The sequence below is a fragment of the Bos indicus x Bos taurus genome, chromosome 24 (assembly GCF_003369695.1).
Source record: "Bos indicus x Bos taurus breed Angus x Brahman F1 hybrid chromosome 24, Bos_hybrid_MaternalHap_v2.0, whole genome shotgun sequence".
In the NCBI taxonomy this organism is placed as follows: domain Eukaryota; kingdom Metazoa; phylum Chordata; class Mammalia; order Artiodactyla; family Bovidae; genus Bos; species Bos indicus x Bos taurus.
The window spans coordinates 50,616,271-50,625,661 of record NC_040099.1 but is presented as its reverse complement, the minus strand read 5'-3'; positions in this window follow the sequence as shown (position 1 = coordinate 50,625,661).

Here is a 9,391-nt window from a genome sequence, read left to right as displayed (position 1 = left end):
TACATTCAGTTCAGTTCAGTCGCTCAGTCGTGTCCGACCCTTTGCGACCCCATGAATCGCAGCACGCCAGGCCTCCCTGTCCATCACCAACTCCTGGAGTTCACTCAGACTCACGTCCATCAAGTCAGTGATGCCATCTAGCCATCTCATCCTCTGTCGTCCCCTTCTCCTCTTGCCCTCAATCCCTCCCAGCATCAGAGTCTTTTCCAATGAGTCAACTCTTTGCATGAGGTGGCCAAAGTACTGGAGTTTCAGCTTTAGCATTCTTTCTTCCAAAGAAGTACCAGGGCTGATCTCCTTCAGAATGGACTGGTTGGATCTCCTTGCAGTCCAAGGGACTCTCAAGAGTCTTCTCCAACACCACAGTTCAAAAGCATCAATTCTTTGGCGCTCAGCCTTCACAGTCCAACTCTCACGTCCATCAATAAACTGTGGAAAATTCTGAAAGAGATAGAAATACCAGGCCACCTGACCTGCCTCTTGAGAAATTTGTATGCAGGTCAGGAAGCAACAGTTAGAACTGGACATGGAACAACAGAGTGGTCCCAAATAGAAAAAGGAGTACGTCAAGGCTGTATATTGTCACCCTGCTTATTTAACTTATATGCAGAGTACATCATGAGAAACGCTGGGCTGGAAGAAGCATAAGCTGGAATCAAGATTTCCGGGAGAAATATCAATAACCTCAGATATGCAGATGACACCACCCTTATGGCAGAAAGTGAAGAGGAACTCAAAAGCCTCTTGATGAAAGTGAAACTGGAGAGTGAAAAAGTTGGCTTAAAGCTCAACATTCAAAAAACGAAGATCATGGCATCCGGTCCCATCACTTCATGGGAAATAGATGGGGAAACAGTGGAAACAGTGTCAGACTTTATTTTTTGGGGCTCCAAAATCACTGCAGATGGTGATTGCAGCCATGAAATTAAAAGACGCTTACTCCTTGGAAGAAAGTACATTAGCAGGTAGAAAGCAGCTTAAGACTCTGGGGTTTGGGATGAAAGTGAGAGTGACTGCCAAAGGGTGCGGAGTTTCTTTTTCCCTTTTTTGGCTGGCACAGCACACATGACATTCAGGATCTTAGTTCTCCAACCAGAGATGGAACCTGTGCACCCTGCATTCGGAGCTCGGAGTCTTAACCACTGGACCACCAGGGAAGTCACCATAGTTTCTTTTGGGGATAAAGTAAGTGTTCTAAAATTGATAGTGGTGATAGTTGCCTGACTCCATGAATATGTGAAAACCCATTGAATTGTGTGGTATGTGAATTATATCTCAAGAAAGCAATTAAAATCTATTATTGGACAGAATAACTACTCCTTGATCTGAACTTGGTTAGATCCTCCTTCAATTCTATCAAAGTAACATATTGGAAACTACCCAACTTGAAAAGAATTTATTACCTAATTATCCATGTTTTCACCCCAATACCAGTATTTCAACTATCCCCTTCTTTGGTGTCCTGGAGCATGGTACGATGGAACCAGTAAGACACTTTGCCTATGCTAGTGCTCAGGGAGATTGGTTTTAAGAAACATTTCATGTGAAAGCATGCCTGTATATCCTTAGAAAAGTCTTTGCAGCTATTCAGGGGCACAGATACGCTTGTTTGAAGATTACCGCAGTAGGCTATACTGCCTCTCAGTGTAGGCATGTGAGGGAGGGGATCAATCACGTTCCAGTGTCTGCTCGCCGTATGACAGTGTGTTCCACACAAGCCCCTTTGTAAGCCAGTCAGGAACAGCGTTTGGGTTGCTGCCCCAGACATGGGTACGTCTACAAGGTCAGATCTAGTCCAGGACGTTTGAGAGATACGGCGTCATTCAGACAGGCCTATCTGGCAGCCACAACAATGAGCTAGACAAAATAGCCTCGGTTTCATTTCGTGACACTGAGCTCGGTGTGCCTTAGCTCTATCTGAGTCTGCCTCACGGTTTTGTCAGTTACAGGGGGATTTATATAGCAGGGAAACTTGATCCTTCCCTTTTCCCCTTTTACTTTTTCATGGGTGAATTTAATCTTTGTACCTGCCATGTCTGCTGAGTATAATTAGCATGCTGACATCAGAGCGACAGTGTTTCTCAGCTAGCTTTATTTTGGAGTGGAAATATTTGTTACTTTGGATAAACTTAGGCACCCCCCTTCAACTTCCTTATCCTAAATATGACAGCTTTTTAATCCTTAAAAATATGTCAAGGCACATAAATATCTGTGTCGAGGCATCACCTAGAGTTACTCTGTCCTTATTACCTCCCCATTTGGTGGGTGACATGGGGTCAGTGCCCTCCTTACAGACTCCCGAAACTTCCGGGGAGACGGGTCCTTGTGGTCACCCGACTCCACGGCTCTGAACCGTATCGGTTTGGGGCTGTCTCATTCTTTCACTCCTGCTGCCCATTTCCCAACCAGGTCAACCCAGTGATGGAGTTCAGGACCTCCTCTTTTTTGGCAGTGTCAAGGGTTGAGGAGAGATCCTGAAATCCTAAGTGTCCAGCAGACTTCAAAGAAAATTTGAGGGAAATAGAGGGACTCACTTTCAATCCACACAGCCACCGCAAGATTGAACATCAGACATCTGTGTTCTGAAGGCTATCCCACCATTTCCCTACCCTGCACGGGGCTCCAGACTCCTGCATAGGCTTGCTTGGCCTTCTCCTCTCATTCTTTATTTCCTGACTTTCTTACGAAGGAGGAAACAGACAGAACAGGTTCCATCTTGAAAGCAGGACTCCATCTAGGGCCAGACTGTGTACTTTGAGCTCTATGTCCAGTACTTATGGAAACAACATACCAACTGGAAAGCCAGGCCCCCTGAAGGAAGAGCCTAGGCTCTTAGTCTAGGCTCATATCTAGTCTAGGCTCTTAGTCTAGGCTCATACCTAGACTCTCCGCCTAAAAGAAAACCCTAATTTTTATCTGTGTAACTGAATAGAACCATGTTTATTGGGGTATGACCACAGGCCTATTGATAATTGTCCCCTGTTAACTACCTAGGCTTAAGGCATATGAATCACGGGTTAACTTTGATTGTATCTTTCTTTTCCTTTGTTCAGACTAGTTTCAGGGAATTTGGGGAGGTGGGTTTGGCCACGTACACTTAGGGTATATAAGGTTTTCACAAAAACTGGTCAGGGTCCTTGGCTAAGAAGAGACTCTGCCTTGGGCCTGCCGGTGTAATAGACTGCATTCCACTATCTGCATTGTCCTTCTGAGTGAATTTGTTTCCCGGAACACGTGGCTATAACACTTCTGCATAGTGAAAGCCAACATCCCACTTTCTTAGAGAAACTCCTTTTTCCAGCCCTTTCCAATTCTAGGTATCTGCCTGCATTCCTTAGGACACCAAGCTAAAGCTTTAAAATTAGTATTTACAAAAATTTGCCTCATTTGGAGACGTGGGCTCGATCCCAGAGTTGGGAGGATCCCCTGGAGAAGGAAATGGCAACCCACTCCAGTATTCTTGCCTAGAGAATCCCATGGACAGAAGGGCCTGGCAGGCTACAGTCCATGGGGTCGCAAAAGTTGGATATGACTTAGCAACTAAACTACCATCACGAAGGTTATAGGCAACCATTCTCTTCCTCCTGGTTTTTAGTTTAGAGATTAAAGGGAGGATGTTTGCTTTTTTGTTTTTAATATTAATCAGGAAAAATCCCTAGGAGAGCATGGTATAGAATAATAGGAAGGCAAGGAAAATGGAACCAGTCACCACTACTTATTGAGTGCCTAATACATTCCAGGCACTGGCCTAGGAGCTGGGGCCCAAAGGGAAGCACAGGCAGACACAGTTCTGCTCTTGTGAAGCTTACAGTGCTGGAGGCAAAGAGAAACATCAACTGGATATTCACAGGAACAAAATGAGAATACGAAGTGACAAGCAACAGGAACGTGGGGTCCAGTCACATGCTACCTAGTGGGGAAGTCTGGGAAGGCTTCCAGGAGGATGTGGCTGCAGAGCTGTGAGCAGAAGGCTCAGGAAGGGTTAACCTGGGGAGAGGAGAAAGCATTCCAGGCCCAGGGAGCAGGGTCCAGGCCCAGGGAGCGGTCCGTGCCAAGACTGGGCAACAACAGAAATCTCTGACAAAGGACTAAAAGGCCCACATGGCTGGGGCTGCAAAAATAGCAGAATAAGATTAGCTTGGAAAGGGGATAGGGCAAGGTCATTCAGATCTGGGTACTAGGTTCAGATTTGCATTTTGAAAAACCTCTTTGCAGTATGGGGACTGGAGTGGAATGTTAAAAAGTCTTGAAAGGAACAGTTAACTGCCTGGAGCACCCATAAGGAAACCCCAATTGACATACTTATTTGGAGCAGCATTTCATCTGTTGTGTAGGTATTTTAATGTAATTTTTAAACTAAATGAACATGTACACACATACACACACACACACACACACACACAAATAGTTCAAAATACCACATGTGTTAGTTGCTCAATTGTGTCCAATTCTTTGCAATCTCATGGACTGTAGCCCGCCAAGCTCTTCTGTCCATGGGATTTTCCAGGCAAGAATACTGGACTGGGTGGCCATTCCCTTCTCCAGGGGATCTTGAGGACTCAGGGATTGAACCCAGGTCTCCAGCATTGCAGGCAGACTCTTTACTGTCTGAGCCTCCAGGGAAGCCACTAGCGCCATTAGGCTTGTATAAGACAGTCCTCGTCACAGTTCTTCCCATAGCGATTGCTAAGGATCCCTTCTTCCACTCTTAACCATTCATCTGGTATTCACTATCATCCCGCACCCCACCCCCTTTAAAAATGTAGTGTGGTTAATGTACTATTTTTTAGTTTTTAAACACTGTTTAAAAGAATTCCTCAATCTTACCTTACATCCCACCACAGCCCCCTCAAATTCTATCCTTGTCCTGCCAAAGAATGAGCATCACCAGCATTTCCTTTTTATTTTTCCCATGTTAAAAAAAAAAAATACTCATTCAGTACCTAAAAAATCCATCAATCAGTGAGGACAGGATCAATATATTTCACCATAATATATAACTTTGGGAAGACAAAAGTACCTTCACTGTACATCTATCATGAGCATATTTGAAGCAGTAAGGATTTTTACCTTTTACGTAAAAACTGCATTTTTAAGGTGACATAAGAATATTCAAGGAAATCACAGTTGAATTATACGTGCTAGTTGCAAGACGTAATAAAATTGTTTTCACTAGCAGGCAAAAATAATCTTTATAAGACAAATGTCTGGGAAGAGAAGTGTTAGAAAGGTCATTGATCAAAGATATTCAATATCATCTATCAATGGAGCAGCAAAACAGGCCTCTCTCCTGCAGCTGCGCAGTGTGAGCTAGAAAACAAGTGAGAGATTCTTGACCAGAGTCCAGAAAAATAAGTTAGATGTTTTGACCTCCAGAGAAATCAATGCTAAGGAAATACTCAGAGAAACAAAGATTTATGCCTCAGAATATTCACGACAGTATTATTTATAACAATGGAAAACAACCTCAAATGCCTCAAAAGTATGAAAACATATATTACATCTATAGAATGGGATAATCTAAAATCATTAAATTCATGCTCTCAAAGAACAGTTAATGCTGTGGGAAAATGCTCATGTTAAATGAGAAAAACAGTTGAGGTCAACCTACATGTAAAAATATGCTGTGTGTAATATACATTCATCTATAAGCATGTTTAAATATATAAAATATATTTATGTACACCTCAGTTTTTCTAAGTGCCTAAATACAGCTTTTTCTCCGCATGTGGCCTAGCACTCACATACTTCAGAATCACCTAGGGGGGGTTTATTAAAAATGCAGATTCTTGGGTTCTACCCCAGACATACTGAATTAGTCTTGGAATTAGAACCCAAGGATCTGTGTCTGCCTATGCACACTTGTCCACCTGTGTACCACCTTGAGTGATGCCGACTCACATTTCAGTTTCAGGATCACTCTCTGGATTGGTGGAACTATGAGTGTGAGCATGCTCAGTCGCTCAGTTGTGTCTGACTCTTTGCGACCCCATGAACTGTAGCTTGCCAGGCTCCTCTGTCCATAGGATTCTCCAGGCAAGAATACTGGAGTGTGTTGCCATTTCCTTCTCCAGGGGCTCTTCCTGATCCAGGGATGGAACCCACATCTCTTGCATCTCCTGCCAACTGCAACACCTGGGAAGCCTCCTGCAGAATTGTGAGTAGTCATCTTATTTTCTTGAAATCTTTTTATTTTTAAAAATCACTGGGCATATGCTGCTTTTAAAAGTTTATTAAAAGTATACTAATGAAGCATGAGTATTTGAAAACAGAGATGATTTGGGGTCTATTGGGGCAAGTCTAAATACCTTTTGAGAAACAGAAAAGTGCCTATTTTTTATCTAAATAAGCAGGAGTATGAATTTCTGACAATTGGAAAGTTGGCTTAAGACAAAAAAAATACTATATTTGGTGTAGACATGGAATTTACTACCTCAATAAAGTTGCAGGTAAAAAATATAAATAAAATGCTTTTCAACAGTATTCAGTTCAGTCGCTCAGTCGTGTCCAACTCTTTGCGACCCCATGGACTGCAGCACGCCAGGCTTCCCTGTCCATCACCAACTCCCATAAGCCTGCTCGAACTCATGTCCATCAAGTCGGTGATGGACATAGTTGGTGACTGTTAATATTTTCAATAGTATTAAGGAACACCATTTCTCCATGTTATAAGATGCTCCTTGGCAAAAGAGGATTCAGTGATCAAATATGTTTGAGGCACAACACATATTCTAATCTAGAGAGTCATATAACCATGAACAAATTACAGGCTCCGGGAAGTCCAACTTAAGGTTCACTCGGGAACTCCCTGGCAGGCCAGTGGTTAGGACTTGGCATTTTCACTGCCATGGCTCTGGCTCAATCCCTGAGTGGGCAACTACGATCCCTTGAGCTGCATGGCCCGGCCTAACAGGGGGAAAAAAAAATTCACTCAATTCTAGCTCCAAAAATTCTTAGAATGTGTCCTACCATTAAGAACAAATTCTAGGCCAGAAGAGGGTCCAAGAAAGAATTCTCGCCATGAACTGATACCCCACACTTAATCCAACACATCAATTTGTTCCACATTCCTGTGTTCTCTGAGGGCTTAGCCCACATATATATTAATAGAGCCTGATTCTAAAGGCACAGCTCAAGTCAGCTATCAAATAATGCTCAGGAACAGCAAAACTGAGTGATAGGCTGTAAGATCAGAAAGATCTGAAAGAACTGCATATTCACTTTGGGTTTTCCTGTTAGTCTCTACCACTGAAGACAGCGAGCTTGAAATTTTGTCTTGTATTCATTTACTTCCAACACAGTAAATGGAATACCACCAATCAGGCACTTACAGTTTTGGACAAACCCAGCAGTAAAATGGGCTAGGCACAGGTTCTAAACTTTAGGTCTTAAATTTTGTGGTCTCGTTTCATTCCATACACATTTCTGAGGACATAGTATCAGTGGGTATTTCCAAGAATGTAGAGGTGACCAAACTACAACCTTTACACACCAGAGCTCCAGGCATCAGAAGTACTAGTACTAGCCATTCCCTCTTGTACAGGTTTGGGCACACGTTGAGTGCATGTGTGCTATATCGCTTCAGTTGTGCCCAACTCTTTGAGGCCCTGTGGACTATGGCTTGCCAGGCTCCTCTGTCCATGGGATTCTCCAGGCAAGAATACTGGAGGGGGTTGCCATGCCCTCCTCCAGGGGATATTCCCAACCCCAGGGATTGAATTCGTATCTCCTGCGGTGGATTCTTCACTGCTGAGCCACCGCGGAAGCCCATTCAGCACACAGTAGGTTAATGAATGCTGGTTTGACTTGAGTTCAGAAATCAAGATATGCATTAGTTCTGGTCCACTTTGGTACTCTGGCAGGCCAGGAGCCTAAAGTAGGGCCGAATCAGCCCATTCTGGAGGCTGCTTCAGAATGACTGAGATCTTGAGTAGCTAGACCATCACTACTTCAGGGATGCCAGACCCCTCCGGGAGTCAATTTTTACTAGAAAAGCCCCAGGACCAGAGGAATCCAATAGTGTACTATACACCATGACAGTATTTCTGAATAAGTATACTATAAAACTCTCTAGCTTCTTAAGATGTTAACGGACAGTATATGGTGAAATAGGACTTTAGAAAGGGGCTCAAGTTGACAAGCCTCTGTACTTTAGGACTTCGTGCCTTGAAGCAACGTGCTATGCTCCTTTTATACACTGTTTTTATTTAATCTTTACAGCACTTCTAGAGGTAGGTCTTACTATTATTTTCCTCACTTTTAGAGATGAGCAAGCTAAAGATCAGCAGATCTAAGGACCCTGCTTCAGAGCACACAGGGACCGTCGTGAGGCGCAGAATGGGACTCTGGAATCAGGTCTTTCTGGCATCACAGACTGGCACTGGTGATCACTGAAGCAGTGCTGTTGTTAATACATTGGTGGGCATTACAGCTCTGCCAGAGGGACCCACAGTATACAGGGTTCCCCAAACCAGTTTGATTAGGGAACCTTTTTGACTGAATCAGTACTTGAGACTACCTTTCCATGTAATACATTTTGAGAAATACTGTGGGCAAATGAGTCAGAGATACCCCATGACAGACAGAAGGGATGTGGAAGCAACTCAGCAGGAAAAGCTATTCTAGAAAGAACATTTTACTAAAATGGTGTTCAAAGAATTATTTATCAGAACACATAAATTAAACCCAAGTTGGACAGACAGTCATTTTTTTAACCTCCAGATTCGCAAGCTCCAGCTCCTAGCTCATTTCTGACAAATAATGTTTGATGTGACATTCCAATATATTCATTCACTTAGCTAGCTTTTTAGGACTTGTTGCAGAATTTGACTTACCTCGTAGTTCAACTCATTACATCACTATTTCTTCTTTTTCTTTTTGAGTAGAGAAAGGTTTATTGCAGGACCATGCAAGGAGACTGGTGGTTCATGCCCCCAAAACACCTGAACTCCTATGTCATTGAATTTTTATAAAGTATGTTCACAGTAGGAGTATAAGTTTTATCCTGATGTGTATTTCAATAGACCTGCAATATGTATTGTGGGATGAGATAATTCTTCATTGTTTAGGACTGACCAGAATTCTCTACGATCTAGCATCCTGCCCTGTACTGACTAACTGCTGGTAGTAACCCCTTCTAGTTTTGACAAGAGACATCCCACAACTTCAAACTTCCATCTAAGGGAGCAGCATCACCTCCGAGAACCCTGGGTTTAGAGCAAACTGCAAAGTTTAATAAAATATTAATTGAAGGCTAAACACCTATCCTGACCCTGCCTTCAGTCTTCTAGCAAAGAATTCAAGATTTAACGTGCCAGCTTCAATTCTGCATATCCAATATCTCATTACATTTCTCTTTTGTTAATAACATGAACAGATTCAACACAAACTG